Source organism: Zea mays, chromosome 6 (genome assembly GCF_902167145.1).
Source record: "Zea mays cultivar B73 chromosome 6, Zm-B73-REFERENCE-NAM-5.0, whole genome shotgun sequence".
In the NCBI taxonomy this organism is placed as follows: Eukaryota; Viridiplantae; Streptophyta; class Magnoliopsida; order Poales; family Poaceae; genus Zea; species Zea mays.
Genome location: NC_050101.1, coordinates 12,889,901 through 12,907,316, shown reverse-complemented (window position 1 = coordinate 12,907,316; position 17,416 = coordinate 12,889,901).

Genomic DNA, 17,416 nt, shown 5'->3' with positions numbered 1-17,416 from the left:
AAAACAAGGACTAACCTAGAGATTTATTCTTTCTAGATGACCAGTATAGTTCTGTTTCGTATTTAAGTGCACATCCTTTACTATCATCTGTAAAGAGCTCTTTCTAATTCCACAAGAATGCTATTTAAGAGACCAATAAGCAACTCTCTTGTCACACCCGGTTTTAGAAGGCAAACCGAATGCGAACCATGTACGTGCCAGGATCAGTTATTCACGTACACAGCAGTTACATAATATGGACATCATCACTCAGTGCTCGAAATAGTATTAAAAAGGGATAATAGTCGATTACATCATACGTCTGAGACGTCCATATAGTTCTTACAATAAATCAAAGTGCGAAAACGAAACGTAGATAGCACGGCCTTCACAGGCAGCCGACTGGGGGTTGCCGCTAACCCACACCTAGAACTCGTCGTAGTCTTGGAACTCCTGGAAGTCTCCTTCCACAACTTCATCTTCGCCTGAGCAGTGGTTGCAATGCTGACAACCTGGGGGGGGGTTTGGTGTGTAGAGCAAGGGTGAGTACACATCAACATACTCAGCAAGTATCCTGTTTGGCTGTAGTGGACTAGCTTTATGTGGGGATAAGTCAAGCAATTGCTTTTAGTTGGTCAGGTTATTACTTACTAGTAGAAAGCCAGGTTTTAACATTAACCCAAGTTATTAACCCAATGTATCCTTTCCAAACGGAAAGAATACCACTTACCAATACCATAATCATAACCAGAACCATCAATCTCATTGCCACCTGTACCAAAATATCTCTGATCAAGTATCACTAATCACTGGAGCTCCCTTGGCCGCTCATAACCGTGAGCACGGCTGATATATCAGTTTCATAACACTCTGCAGAGGTTGTGCACTTTACCCACAAGCCGTGATTCCCTCTTGCCTCGGGCCGATCAAACCCTTAAACACTACCAAGGTGAATAGGCAGGGTTTCACTACGTAGCCTTTACAAAGATTCCCCGGGGTTGTAGCCACCCGTTAGGTTTCCTAAATGCACCGCACTCCTCCCCAAGGGGCGAACCCAAACTTGGCAGAGCGAGCCGCATACACCGAGCCCCATTGACGGCACGACGGCTAAGTGAACTACATCCCGGATCCTCTAATTATTCAGCTAAGGGCACCCCATTCCACCCTCATGGTTGCACTGTTTTCCCGGGCGGTCATCCATAGAACAGGTCCTTACGGAGAGGCACTCGAGAAACCGCTCGAGTCCCCTTGAAAACCACAAGTATAATCATAAAGAAGAACGGGAAAACAGCGTATCATAGATAATCACATCATGTTCATTGATTAGAGTTGAGCAATAGCATCAGACTAAGTAGTAATAATCCGACCCAAATAGGTAAACAAGGACATGGATAACAAAAGCTAGTCAATCCTTAGGTATAAATGTGTAATGCGGGAGGTGAATTAAAGAATGAATAGGACAGAGATAGGTCAAAGGACACTTGCCTCCACCAACCGACTGCTGCTCAGGGGCTTCTCCTGCGAATTCCTCGGGCTCTTCGACCAAATCGTTCTCTATGCGAGCGCAAACATACATACATCCATCCACATATTTAATACAAAAGAACAGTACACCATACAAGATAACAAATAAAGCGAATATGCATCAAGTATGACATTCGATATCGCATTTGTTATGGTTAGAAAGAAACGGGAAAGGTCTCGCAGGGGGTTAAATCTTATGCACTAATGACACAATTGGTTTTTAACAAAATAATTCTGTTATATATATTTATATATACTAATGGAAACCTAATCACTTTTAGTTGATCAACATTGCACAGGGTAAACAATTAACTACGTGAATCAATAGCATAACGGAATTTTAAATTAAACTTCCTATTTTCCCATATCATGAACAGTGATTAGCCTACTTAAAATACAGTAATTATAATCACAGAAAGTAAATAAAATAAAATAAAAAATAAAATAAAAAAAAACAGAGGGGGGGGGGGGGGCGGTTGAACCGGCCCTAGGGCGGTTGAACCGGCCCTAGGCGGGGCGCGCAGGGGGCGGCCGAGCGGCCGAGCAGGGGGGGGCGGGGCGGCCGAGCGGCCGAGCCGGCCGAGCCGGCCGAGCCGGCCATGGGGGCGCGCGCGGGGGGGGGCCGGGGGCGCAGCCAAGGGGCCGAGCGGGCGGGGTGGGGCGGGCGGCCGAACCGGCCATGGGGCCGAGCGGCGAGAGGAAGGGGAGGGAGGAGAGGGGAAGGGAGGAGAGGGAGGAGGGGGGGGGGGGGCTCACCGGCGTCGGGGATCGACGGCGAGGGGCGGCCGGCGGCAGGGGGCGGCGCGGCGACCTAGGGCAGGGGGCGGGTAGGGGGTAGGGGCGGCGGCCTAGGTGGGGAGGGAGAAAATGAGGGGGGAGAGGGAGAGGGTTAGGGGATAAGGGAAAGAGAGGGGGGGGCGGCTGGGCCTATTGGGCCCAAGGGGGGGGGCGCGCAGGGGCCTGGGCCGGCCGGGGTCGGCCCACGGCGCGGGAGAGAGAGAAAAAGAGGAGAGAGAAAGAGAGAGAAAAAGAAAGAAAAGATCTCCTCCTCATTTTCGAAATCCGATCTTTCTACATGCATGCATTTGCACTTTCAAAGCAATCAAAAGAAATGCAAGGTTCGGCATGGTGCATCAAACAACATAAGGTATTTAGGGTTTTTCCTACACGGGAGATCCAAACCGAATCCCGCTAAACTTTGAAAAAGGTCAAGGTTTAGCGAGGGAAAAAGAAAAGGGAAAGGTAACGCCCGAATTTTGGCGAGTAAAGAAAAGAAAAAATTCAACTGCAAAATTCGGGGCGTTACAAACCTATCCCCCCTTAAAAGAATCTCGCCCTCGAGATTCAGGGCTGGCTAGCAAAGAGCTCCGGGTACTTGGCCATCAGATCATCTTCACGCTCCCAGGTTGCTTCTTCCTCAGAGTGGTGACTCCATCTGACTTTGCACATTCTGACGGTCTTCCTTCGGGTGACTCTATCTGCAACCTCAAGGATCTGAGCTGGCTTCTCAACGTAGGTCAAGTCCTCCTGGACCTCAAGACCTTCCACTGGCAGCTGCTCTTCTGGCACACGCAAGCACTTCTTCAACTGAGACACATGAAAGACATCATGCACAGCAGACAAATTCTCTGGCAAACTGAGCTGATAGACCACTTCTCCACGTCTTGCAAGAATCTGATACGGACCAATGTAGCGGGGTGCCAGCTTGCCTTTGACTCCGAATCTTCTGACTCCTCTGATCGGTGACACTTTCAGATAGACAAAGTCTCCGACTTCGAAACTCAGCTCTCTTCTTCTTGTGTCTGCATAGCTTCGCTGCCTCGATTGCGCTATCTTCAGATTCTCTCGGACCATCTTGATGTTCTCTTCGGCTTCAAGCAAAATGTCTGGCCCAAACACTTGCTTTTCTCCAGGCTGATCCCATTGCAACGGAGTTCTACAACTCCTTCCATAAAGCGCTTGAAACGGTGACATCTTCAAACTGGCCTGGTAACTGTTGTTATAGGAAAACTCTGCATAAGGCAATCGCTTGTCCCATCCGGACTGATCTTGCAACGCACAGGCTCTCAACATATCTTCAAGAATTTGATTGGTTCTTTCAGTCTGACCATCTGTCTGCGGGTGATAAGCTGAACTGAAATTCAGATGCGTGCCCAAGGCTTCATGCAACTGCTGCCAGAAATGAGAGGTGAACTGCGTTCCTCTGTCTGACACTATCTTCTTTGGCACACCATGAAGACAAACGATCCGAGACATATACAATTCTGCCAATACTGCACTGTTGTAGTTGGTCTTGACAGGTATGAAGTGGGCTGACTTGGTCAAGCGGTCCACTACTACCCAAATGGAATCGTAGCCGGCTCGAGTGCGAGGCAATCCGACTATGAAATCCATACCAATTTCATCCCATTTCCACTGAGGGATCCGCAACGGTTGCAACAATCCAGCTGGTCTCTGGTGTTCTGCCTTAATTCTTCGACAACTATCGCACATAGCCACATGCTCTGCGATTTCTCTTTTCATTCCGTACCACCAGAATTTCTTCTTCAGATCCTGATACATCTTCTCACTGCCAGGGTGAATCGAATAAGCTGTCTCATGAGCTTCCTTAAGAATCAACTCCCGAATAGACTGGACATTGGGAACACACAAGCGGTCTTTGAACCATACCACACCTTCTGCATCTTCTCGAAAGTCTTTGCCTCTGCCATCTAGAATCAATCGCCGAATCTCACTGATCTTCTCATCATTTTTCTGCGCTTCTTTGATTTCGCGCTCCAAGGTAGGTTCCAATTCAACTGTGACTCCTCGCGAATTGTTCAGAAACCCGAGACTCAACCTGTCAAACTCTTTGGCCAACTCATAAGGCATCGGACGAGCGACCATCAGATTGACTTGACTCTTTCTGCTCAAAGCATCTGCCACTACGTTCGCTTTTCCTGGATGGTAATGGATCTCCAACTCATAATCTTTGATCAACTCTAACCATCTTCGTTGCCTCATGTTCAACTCCGACTGAGTGAATATGTACTTCAGACTCTTGTGGTCTGTGTAAACATCGCATTTCTGTCCATACAGATAGTGCCTCCATGTCTTCAGTGCGTGAACCACTGCTGCCAACTCTAGATCATGGATTGGGTAGTTCTTCTCATGAACCTTCAGCTGTCGGGACGAGTAAGCCACAACTCTTCCCTCTTGCATCAACACGCATCCCAAACCTGTGTAACAAGCATCACAATACACCGAGAAGGGCTTGTGCACATCAGGCAAGACTAGGACAGGCGCTGTTGTCAACTTCTCTTTCAGCGCTTCAAAGGCCTCTTGGCATTTCTGGGTCCACTTGAATTCAACCTTGTTGCCTAGCAACGCTGTCATTGGTTTCGCAATCTTCGAAAACCCTTCAATGAATCGCCGATAATATCCGGCCATTCCAATGAAACTCTTGATTCCTCTAGCATCTGTTGGCGCTTTCCAGTTTAGAATGTCTGCCACTTTCTTCGGATCCACAGCCAATCCTTCTTTGTTGATTATGTGACCCAAGAACAGGACTTCACTGATCCAGAACTCACACTTGCTCAACTTTGCATACAACTGGTGCTCTCGCAATCTCTGCAACACCATCCTCAAATGATCTGCATGCTCTTCTTCACTTTGAGAATAAACCAGAATGTCATCAATGAATACCACCACGAACTTATCAAGATAATCCATGAATACACTGTTCATCAAGTTCATAAAGAACGCTGGTGCATTGGTCAAACCAAAAGACATCACTGTGAACTCATATAAACCATACTTGGTAATGAATGCCGTCTTCGGAATGTCCGAAGGTCGGATCCTGAGCTGATGATAACCTGACCTCAGATCGATCTTGGAGAACACACTGGCTCCTCTCAACTGGTCGAACAGATCTTCTATTCTGGGCAAAGGATACTTGTTCTTGATCGTGACCTCATTCAAAGCTCGATAATCAATACACATCCTCTTGGTGCCATCTTTCTTCTCCACAAACAAGACAGGGGCGGCCCAAGGCGAAGTGCTTGGCCGGATGTAACCTTTCTCTGACAGCTCATCAATCTGCTTCTTAAGCTCAACCAACTCTGGTCCAGATATTCTGTAAGCTCTCTTAGAGATGGGGGCGGTTCCAGGAAGAAGCTCTATAGCAAATTCAACTTTCTGCTCTGGTGGCATACCCGGTAAGTCCTTTGGAAACACATCTGGGAATTCGGAAACAACCTTGATACTCTCAATTGGGTCTGCTTCACTGCTATCAACGGCCATCTGATAACAACTTCCTTTCTTTGGCTCAGGCGGGACTAACTCGGTCACCACTTCCTCTCCTAGTGGGGACACCAACTTGATTGTCCTTTTATCACAACTGATAACTGCCTGATACTTATCTAACCAATTCATCCCTAGGATGACATCTATTCCCTGAGTACCCATTACTATAAGGTTGGCGGGAAACGCTATCCCCCTTATTTCCACACTTATATTTAAACAAATGCTATCAGCTCGAATTCTACCACCAGCTGAGTCAATTTGAATAGGGGTTGACATGGTAGTAATTGAAAGATTATGTGCTTCTACCCATGATGCAGTAATGAAAGAATGTGTTGCTCCAGTATCAAATAACACTTCTGCAATATGGGAATCGACTGGGAACATACCTACTGTCATGCCGGGGGTCTCCTGAACTGCTTCAGCTTCCAAGTGGTTCAGTCTTCCATGATTATAACGCGGCTGGGGGCGATTGCCTGCTCCAGGCTGAGACACATTCTGCTTTGCTGGGGCATTGGGGCCTGACTGCTGCTGGGCTGCCTTCTTCGGACATTGCATCACCCAGTGGCCTTGCTCTCCACAGTGGAAACATGCCCTGTTTCCAACCTGAGCTGGTGCTGCTTGACTGTTCTGCTGATTTGCTGGGGCAGGAAGACGAGGTGCTTGCTGATTCTGCTTCTGAAACTGACCTCCTGACTGATTGCTCTGACGGTTCTGGTACTGATGCTGAGGATACTGCCTTTGGAACTGCTGATACTGCTGACGCTGCTGATGCTGCTGAGGTGGACGCTGGTTCTGCCTGAACTGCTGAGGTTGATTGCCTGAGAAACAGGGACGGCTGCTGCTTCCAGGCTGGGGTCCACTGATCTTGCGCTTACGATCTTCCATCTCCTTACGCTTCCTTTCTGTCATGATTGCTCTGTCAATCAGGTGCTGGAATGTCGGGAAGGTGTGATTCATCAGCTGATACTGCAGAGGGTCAACCAAGCCTCTCAGAAAACGGTACTGTCGCTTGGCATCGGTGTTGACATCTTCGGGAGCGTAGCGAGACAATTGCAGAAACCTGTCTCGATACTCGCTGACAGACGATGACCCTTGCTTAAGGGCCAGGAACTCCTCCTTCTTCACTGTCATCAGACCTGCAGGCACATGGTACTGACGAAAGCTACCTCTGAATTCTTCCCAGGTGATGGTGTCGGGGTTGGCATGGGTGGCGAGGTAAGACTCCCACCATGACTGGGCTGCTCCTCTCAACAGACGGGGACCATACAGAACTTTCTCCCTGTCATCACACTGAGCGGTATGCAACTCCCGCTCCACAGTGCGCAGCCAATCTTCAGCATCCATGGGGTCAGAAGAGTGAGCAAACGTTGGTGGATGACCTCTCATGAATTCAGCACGCTTATCTCTAGGCATCTGAGGCATCTGAGGCTGGGGTGGAGCCTGCTGCTGCTGCTGCTGCTGCTGCTGAATGGCGGCCAAAGTCTGACCGATGGCTTGAACTGCCTGAGTCTGCATCAGAAACATCTGCTCAATCGACATCGGGGGCGGGGGCGGCAGCTGCTGCTGCTGGGGCGCCTCATCTTGCTGACCGGCTTGCTCCTGCTGAGCACGCCTTCCTCCTCTGCGCCTGTTCTCTGACATCTGCAGAACGCAACCACACATCAGAACTGATCTGGCAAATCTTGCAGCATAAGAAAAGAGAATAGAATTCCTCAACAGCATTGAACAGATGAGCATCTTCACTGATCTCCAACACAGACCACACAGCTTCTCAGATAAAGAGGAAAGTAGAATAAAGGTTTTCCCAACTATATAACTAACTTTATTGACATAGTATGTAAACCAAAATGCAGGGGATACCCACACTCTGGTGACAATCATTACAAAGATCCAAACCAAACATAGTTCACCATGACAAACATAAATGCACAGGGTATAGCAAACTACCCTGTCTAACTAAAACTAACTAAGACCGAGTCTAACGCTAAGACTGAAGCTTCTATGTATATATATTTCGTATTAATTACAAGATCCAACTCTAACGATCTATGGTTCTAGGTTGATCTTGGTCTTGCAGGCGGGATTGCCATAAGACTGGTGTCCACGCTGAGGTGAGCGGTACGGGTGCTGAGTCCCAACGGGAGCGGGGGAACCACCATCCAGATAACGACGTTCCGCGCGCTCAGCCCGCAGCTGGGCGATCTCAGCACGAGCCCTACTCAGCTCGTCTAATGCATGGTCCAGCTCCGTGTTTAGCACGGCGGCTAGGTTGACTGTGCTGCTCAACCTAGGATTGCCCTCACCGACAGGTGAGACAATCACGCCTCCTGTGCTGCCAGATGAACGGCGGGGGTAATACTTCAGGTCAAGACCGTCAGCTGCCCCACCGAAAACCGAGCAGTAGTGCGAAAGCGCACGCCGTGCAGCATCTTGCATGGCTGCCTCAGCTGAGTCCCGCTCAGAGATAGAATAGTGCTCTGAACAGGCCTCCGCACCCTGGAGATTGTCCTCCGGGCAGCGCACCAAGCAAGTCGCCTCCCAGCGGTCCGGGTAGACCCCGCGACTATGCTGGTAGACCACACAGCGATACTCGACGGACCAAGTATGCCGGTCAAATGCCCGACGTAGCAGGGTGTCGAGCGCATCGTGGAAGTGACACCCGCGAGCAGCGTCGCGAGTGATGGGTCGAGCAACCCATCCTTCCGGCTCAGGGTTAGCAGAGAAGTCGGTGTCGTGGCTCGAGCTGTCGTCGCCATCTCCGTCGTCTGGGTCTCCTCCAGCAGCTACTCCAGAAGCTGGGGCGCCCAGGGGTGGTGCAGGGGGCGGCTCCAGAGGAAGCACAGGGGAGCAGCTCCTCACAGACTCTATCTCCTGGTGGAGCGAGAAGGAAGAGCTCTGCTGCTCCTGTCGTCGACGTTCCTGCTCCTCACGCAGGCGGTGGTGTAGTCTCTCCAAGTGGCTGGACTGTCCGGCCACGGGACGGCGAAGCGGACGCTCAGCAAGGCGGGAGGGTAAGAAGGGGATGACTGACTTTCGTGCAGTGTGTCTAAGTCGAGCCATCTACAAAAGACATCGCAAGCAAAAGGGTAAGAATAGAATTAATATGACCAGCAAGTAATGAATCATAAATAAATGAAGGATCAGAATAAAACATAATTTTCAGCAAGGTATAATATGTAGTAGAACATAGGTTTGGTCAGTAGGACCAACTTTTGAAGGGATATCAAAGTCAAGGCAGAGACAGAGGTCTATAGTCCTTAGAACGACCATTCTACTCTAGGTTAGCGGTCCTACAGTCAGCACGGCTTTGATACCACTTATGTCACACCCGGTTTTAGAAGGCAAACCGAATGCGAACCATGTACGTGCCAGGATCAGTTATTCACGTACACAGCAGTTACATAATATGGACATCATCACTCAGTGCTCGAAATAGTATTAAAAAGGGATAATAGTCGATTACATCATACGTCTGAGACGTCCATATAGTTCTTACAATAAATCAAAGTGCGAAAACGAAACGTAGATAGCACGGCCTTCACAGGCAGCCGACTGGGGGTTGCCGCTAACCCACACCTAGAACTCGTCGTAGTCTTGGAACTCCTGGAAGTCTCCTTCCACAACTTCATCTTCGCCTGAGCAGTGGTTGCAATGCTGACAACCTGGGGGGGGGTTTGGTGTGTAGAGCAAGGGTGAGTACACATCAACATACTCAGCAAGTATCCTGTTTGGCTGTAGTGGACTAGCTTTATGTGGGGATAAGTCAAGCAATTGCTTTTAGTTGGTCAGGTTATTACTTACTAGTAGAAAGCCAGGTTTTAACATTAACCCAAGTTATTAACCCAATGTATCCTTTCCAAACGGAAAGAATACCACTTACCAATACCATAATCATAACCAGAACCATCAATCTCATTGCCACCTGTACCAAAATATCTCTGATCAAGTATCACTAATCACTGGAGCTCCCTTGGCCGCTCATAACCGTGAGCACGGCTGATATATCAGTTTCATAACACTCTGCAGAGGTTGTGCACTTTACCCACAAGCCGTGATTCCCTCTTGCCTCGGGCCGATCAAACCCTTAAACACTACCAAGGTGAATAGGCAGGGTTTCACTACGTAGCCTTTACAAAGATTCCCCGGGGCTGTAGCCACCCGTTAGGTTTCCTAAATGCACCGCACTCCTCCCCAAGGGGCGAACCCAAACTTGGCAGAGCGAGCCGCATACACCGAGCCCCATTGACGGCACGACGGCTAAGTGAACTACATCCCGGATCCTCTAATTATTCAGCTAAGGGCACCCCATTCCACCCTCATGGTTGCACTGTTTTCCCGGGCGGTCATCCATAGAACAGGTCCTTACGGAGAGGCACTCGAGAAACCGCTCGAGTCCCCTTGAAAACCACAAGTATAATCATAAAGAAGAACGGGAAAACAGCGTATCATAGATAATCACATCATGTTCATTGATTAGAGTTGAGCAATAGCATCAGACTAAGTAGTAATAATCCGACCCAAATAGGTAAACAAGGACATGGATAACAAAAGCTAGTCAATCCTTAGGTATAAATGTGTAATGCGGGAGGTGAATTAAAGAATGAATAGGACAGAGATAGGTCAAAGGACACTTGCCTCCACCAACCGACTGCTGCTCAGGGGCTTCTCCTGCGAATTCCTCGGGCTCTTCGACCGAATCGTTCTCTATGCGAGCGCAAACATACATACATCCATCCACATATTTAATACAAAAGAACAGTACACCATACAAGATAACAAATAAAGCGAATATGCATCAAGTATGACATTCGATATCGCATTTGTTATGGTTAGAAAGAAACGGGAAAGGTCTCGCAGGGGGTTAAATCTTATGCACTAATGACACAATTGGTTTTTAACAAAATAATTCTGTTATATATATTTATATATACTAATGGAAACCTAATCACTTTTAGTTGATCAACATTGCACAGGGTAAACAATTAACTACGTGAATCAATAGCATAACGGAATTTTAAATTAAACTTCCTATTTTCCCATATCATGAACAGTGATTAGCCTACTTAAAATACAGTAATTATAATCACAGAAAGTAAATAAAATAAAATAAAAAATAAAATAAAAAAAAAACAGAGGGGGGGGGGCGGTTGAACCGGCCCTAGGGCGGTTGAACCGGCCCTAGGCGGGGCGCGCAGGGGGCGGCCGAGCGGCCGAGCAGGGGGGGGCGGGGCGGCCGAGCGGCCGAGCCGGCCGAGCCGGCCGAGCCGGCCATGGGGGCGCGCGCGGGGGGGGCCGGGGGCGCAGCCAAGGGGCCGAGCGGGCGGGGTGGGGCGGGCGGCCGAACCGGCCATGGGGCCGAGCGGCGAGAGGAAGGGGAGGGAGGAGAGGGGAAGGGAGGAGAGGGAGGAGGGGGGGGGGCTCACCGGCGTCGGGGATCGACGGCGAGGGGCGGCCGGCGGCAGGGGGCGGCGCGGCGACCTAGGGCAGGGGGCGGGTAGGGGGTAGGGGCGGCGGCCTAGGTGGGGAGGGAGAAAATGAGGGGGGAGAGGGAGAGGGTTAGGGGATAAGGGAAAGAGAGGGGGGGGCGGCTGGGCCTATTGGGCCCAAGGGGGGGGGCGCGCAGGGGCCTGGGCCGGCCGGGGTCGGCCCACGGCGCGGGAGAGAGAGAAAAAGAGGAGAGAGAAAGAGAGAGAAAAAGAAAGAAAAGATCTCCTCCTCATTTTCGAAATCCGATCTTTCTACATGCATGCATTTGCACTTTCAAAGCAATCAAAAGAAATGCAAGGTTCGGCATGGTGCATCAAACAACATAAGGTATTTAGGGTTTTTCCTACACGGGAGATCCAAACCGAATCCCGCTAAACTTTGAAAAAGGTCAAGGTTTAGCGAGGGAAAAAGAAAAGGGAAAGGTAACGCCCGAATTTTGGCGAGTAAAGAAAAGAAAAAATTCAACTGCAAAATTCGGGGCGTTACATCTCTGTATGAAGAACTATCATAACAAATGTTTTGATTAATTAAAACCATCACTTAAAAAAGTGAAAATTCCTAGTTGTATTTATGGCTGTCTATTAAAGGCCCACTGCATGAAAAGCTTGGACCTCTAGAAAATAAATGCAATACTCTAGGATAGGATAATGAATAGTTATAATGCATATCTTGCAATGTTCAGATTAGTTCAACTTCCAATTCATATTTCAGAGAAAGCATTCGCACTGATGGTAAAAGCTCACTGGAATCAATAGGGCCCTTGTCGAGGAACAGAACAATACTTGCAGTGGCACAATTGACGACGCCAGCGAATTCGTGTTGGACAGAGGAAAAATGGGAGGAGGCGAAGCGAGTTCGTACTGGCGGCATTGCGGAGTTTGAGCCCGAGTTGCTGAATGACGAGGGCGAAGCTGCGGAAGACCTTCTGGACCATGGAGTAGATGAAGGCCCAGTGTTCCTCAGGCAGGATCTAGTGCTTGATCTGCCCTCCTTGAGGCTGCTGCTCCGGTGGCGGTGTGGTGGCGGCAATCGATCCTTGATGGCCTTGGTGGAGGCACGATGTCTGTCGCCGGTGTCGCTCATGAGGACGAGGACGTTCTTGGCACGGTTGGCGTCGAGCTGGACGAGCTCGACGGTGTCCTCCTTCTCCTCCCAGTAGGGTTCATCGTTGTCAAGCCCGCAGAGTGAGAAAACGAAGGTGAGGCTCTTGAGCAGCTTCTGCCTGGCCTGCTGGTGGTGGTGGTAAGCGCCACGGTCTCCAGCATCGTCTCTTGGATCAATCGCCCCCACGGTGACGCCATGGTCAAGGTCCCTCGCGGCAACGGTGGCCAGCAACTGGACCACCGCCAAGCTCGCCCGCACCACCGCCAAGATCTTGAAGGTGCCGCCGTGGTGGATGCATAGGGGGAGGGTCGTGGCCACCTTGATGCGAGGCACGGCAGTGTCGGGTCCGGCGTCCATGGGGGAGGAGTGGCGGGGAGAGGAGATGGGAGAATGGAGGCAGCACGATTCAATTTGGGGGCAAGGGGAGCGATGGAAGGGGGGAGTCCGCTGACCGGGGGAAGAGGTTGTGGGGACAACGGTTGCTCCGACTGTAGATGTGGTCACACGGCCCGTAGAGCGGCGGGTGGGCGATGGAGGCCGCACGACTAGTGAGGCGATGAAGGTTGTCCATCGAGGGGGAGGCCACCGGCGGGTGACGAGCGAAGGGGAAGCCGTCGGCGGGGATGAGGCCGCTGTTGTGCCGCACGGTGAAGAGTGGGCGGTGGAGGCCGCCAGTGGAGGAAGTCGGTAGGGTTTTTCATTTCCCGTAGCGCATGGGCCTTATACAATTTGACAGATGGGCCTCATACGGTAACCAAATAACTCAGCCCATATGGGCTACTGTCGTTGCCACCGCGACGTAAATAATGTACCATACCGGCCAGCCAAACGTTGTGGTACCAGCTTATAACCTTCCCAGTTTAGAAGAAGCAATCATGTTCATGTGCTCTTCCTAGTGTCAACTTGTGTTGTTTTTTTGCGCGAGCGGACGTGGAGTTGGCACGTGGGCCCAGCGTGCAGAGTGGAAGATGGGAATTGAAATGGCGTGCAGAGTTTGCACGTTGGGAATGAGCGATGGGAATGGGAATGGAGGCACGTGGGCCCAGCGTGCGGAGTGGAAGATGGGAATTGAAATGTCGTGCAGAGTTTGCACGTTGGGAATGGGCGTTGGGAATGGAAGTCGGGATGTGGGGCTGAACAGAGCATGCATCAGGGAATGGTTTCTAGGAATGGGAATTGAAATGACATACCAGGAATGGGAATGGCAGAACCAGGAATGGCAGCCTACCCCTTACCGTCTTAATAATAGTAAAGATTAAACTTGAGTATAGGAATCGTTGTACTATAAAGGGGATCCAAAAAGAAGGTTGGTGTTTGCCAAAGCTCAAGCCTCTATATTCAAAAGCTATTTTTTGAAAACCAAATCTCTTGAATGTTCTCTGGTTGACCATGGTTAGGTTTGAGAAACCTAGAGTGTTCTTGTTGAAAAGCAGCTGAACTTCTTCTGAGCTGAACTTCAGCTGAGTTGAGCTTCTTCAGCTGCAGCTGAGCTTTTTAGCTGAGCTGAACTTCAGCTGAGTTGAGCTTTCTCAACTCCAGCTGAACTCAACTTCAGATGTGAACCTCTTTGACCATACACCAGCTGAACTTGCCTCCGACAGTTGAGCTAGGGTTTTCTCTCCTAAACTCTCTAGTCAAGACCGGTTGAACTGGTCCTGAGGGGCAGTTCAGGTGGTCTCTGACCCTCTGACCTCTGACCAATAGTCTGCCAGTCAGACTGGAAAATAGGTCGCCAAAGGTGTTAGGGGCGGTTCAACCGCCCTGGGGGCGGTTCAACCGGTCTGGTCAACCCTGGTCAGCCTGCAGGTCAGTCTGCTAGTTAGACTGACAGTCAGACTGGCATACAGTCTGCCTAACCTGTCAGGGGCGGTTCAACCGGTCTCAGGCAGAAAAATCAGCCCAACGGCTAGTTTTGAAGCCCCACCTATATATACTCACTCCTACCTCTTTCCCCACACAAAAGAGCACGACCCAAACTCCATTTCTAACTTGAAGAACACCTCCCACTCTCTCTCACACATCTCTTGCCTCTCCCATTTCAAATCTTTGGAGAGAAATCTTTGAGTGAGTTTGAGAGCTGCGGTTTTTGTGCTTCATCTCCAAATCTCTCTTGCTCTTCTTCATTCGAGCTTTGGTACTACATCGAGTTCTTTATGGATTCATTACTCTTGGAGCTTCTAGCTCCTAGACGACTAGGTGTCTCTTGTGAGTCTCCAAATCTTGTGGAAGACCACAAGAAAGTTTGTATTACCCGCTCGTTTGAGCAAAGATTAGTGTGTGAGCTTGACCTTTGTGGTAGGCAAAGGGAGGATTAGGGTTGAAAGAGACCTAGCTCTTTGTGGGCACCTCAATGAGGAAGTAGGGCACCTTTTGTGGTGTGACCGAACCTCGGGATAAATCTTGTGTTCTTGTTCATTGTGTTTGTTTGTGTTCTTCATTCTCTCACCATTCTGTGGAAGATTTGCTTATATCTTTTTGGTGTGTGGACTTTGAGAAGTGCCCTTCTCAGATCTAATACTTTGAACCCTATGGATCCTAAAACATCTCATTTCCAAAGTTAACTCGGTGAATTTCGAGATCAATTCAGTTTTATATCTCATTCTTTAGTTGAGCTCGTTCAAACCGGTTGCACCGGTTTTGACACCGGACGGTTTTACCTAGTTTGTTTCTAGTTTTTGTTGAAAAAGTTTTAACTTGCCTATTCACCCCCCTCTAGGCAACTTTCACTTTTCGTGATGAGGAATTTTCTGATGATGGTGAGATAGATTATAGTGATCTTTCTAAAGGATTAGATAGATCTAAGGTAGATAAGATAAATGAATTAATTGATGCTCTTAATGAAAAAGATAGACTTTTAGAAAAGCAAGAAAATATACTCTATGAGGAACATGATAAGTTTATTAGTGTTCAAAAATCTCTTGCTCTAGAAATTAAGAAGAATGAATTGTTGTCTTCTGAATTATCTACCTATTGTGATTCTATTTCTAGTCTAAAGAATTTAAATGTTGATTTAAATACTAAGCTAGAATAACTAAATGTGGCTAGCTCATGTGTAGAGCATGTCATAATCTGTAACAGATGTAAAGATGTTAATATTGATGCTTGTAATAAACATGCCTCTACCATTGTTAAGTTAAACAATGATGTTGCAAGTCTTAATGCTCAACTTAAGACTTGCAAAGATAATTATGAGAAACTAAAATTTGTTAGGGATGCCTACACTGTTGGTAGACACCCCTCTATTAAGGATGGACTTGGTTTCCGAAAAGAAACCAAGAACTTAACAAGCCAAAGGACCTCCAGTCTCAACAAAGAGAAAGGGAAGGCTCCTATGGCTAGTAGTTCCTACTCTTCACATGACCAAAAGAACCATGTGAAAGAGAAATGGACCTAATCATTTCCTATAGTCGATTTTGGTGGTTGACGTCCAACACAAACCATGTGGACTAACTAGTTTGTCTAGATATCATTTATCTCAGGTACATAAGTGTCGGCGTTTTGGACCCGCGAGGACCCTCAACCGACCAGTGAATTTGATGCTGCGTGTCCCTGCCCAGATGGGTTGATGCAAGATGAAACACAAGAGGGAGGATGAGGCTTATATTATCTTGCACCGGGGTGCTCGTAGTAGGGGTTACAAGCGTCGCGAGAGAAAGGGTTTGGCCTTGGAGTGAGCCGTCTGAGTTGGTCTCCTTCGCCTCCGCCCTCCTCTTTTGGGAAGGTCCTGGACATCCCCTTTTATAGATACAAGGAGACGATCCAGCTGTACATATGGGGGTGTAGCTATGTGCTAACGTGGCAGGCGGAGAAGTGCTTGAGCCCTGTGGAAGCGTAGCTGACGGTGCGGCCCGGGGCCCTGCTGACGTTTCTTTGCCTTCGTAGGGAGTTGAGAACAATCGACGTCATGGACGCATGCAGGGAACCATCATTACCTGTTGCGGGAGTAATCTAGATGGGACACCGGTCTTGTTCCTTCGTAGCCTGAGGCAGCTAGCTAGGGGTAGGGTAATGATGTATCCCCTTTGGCGCAGTCGGTTCGAGGCCGAGGTCGGGTGAGGCGGAGACTTCTCCTGAGGCCGAGGCTGAGGTCGGGCGAGGCGGAGACTTCTCCTGAGGCCGAGGCTGAGGTCGGGTGAGGTTGTGACTCCTCCCGAGGCTGAGGCTGAGGCCTGGGGTCGGGCGAGGCGGAGACCTTCTCCCCAGGCCGAGGCTGAGGCCGCGGTCTGGGGTCGGGCGAGGCAGAGCTCCCTGTTGCGCCCGAGGCTGAACTCGGGGGAGGTCGTGACTTACTATCGCAAGTTTTATCTTGATGGTTGGCACAGTAGTCGGAACAGGGTGAATAGTGTTGTTTTCCTGTCAGAACGATCAGTAAAGGGGGCGAAGTGATTGCGGTCATTTCGACCTTGCTAACTGAGGCACACGTGTCAGGATAAGATGTCAGGTGATCCCCGCATTAAATGTGCATGCGATACGGTCGGTGGCGCGGCGTTGGCTTCCTTCTTCGAGGTGGAGATCCTTCCGCCTGCATCGTCGTCCGAGGCCGGGCCAGATTCTGCCACGGGCGGGAACGACGCCGAGGGTGCTGCTCCTCCCCCTGCCGACACCTGAGCCTGTGGGGAACAGTTTGTTTTAAGTATGCATATGTTTCTTGCGGCCGCTGAGGCCTAAACTTTTTTTTTAGTGTCAAAGTATAAAGTTGTGTTTTCTTTCCTCTTGTTTCGAGCGTTAGGACTTGTTCGGTAGCAGAATCATTTATCCGAGCGTGAGTTACTTTTTGCGGAAGGTGATGAGTGAGGTATCCGTATCCCGGAGGCGTAGGAGTCCCTCGGCTCGGTCGGCCTTGCCGTTCAAGGTTTCTCTAGCTCGTTTTTAGGATTCCGTTATCGATGTAGTCGAAAGGCACGAAAGTTGTTTTGGTGGAAAACTTTCCCGAGGAAAATTTTGATGGAGAGGGGGTTCCCCCCTTCTAGCCCCCGAGGGAGGTTCGGTTTTTACTGAGGCAAGGCCGATCCTCCTTGACGGTTAGACTTTTTATTTA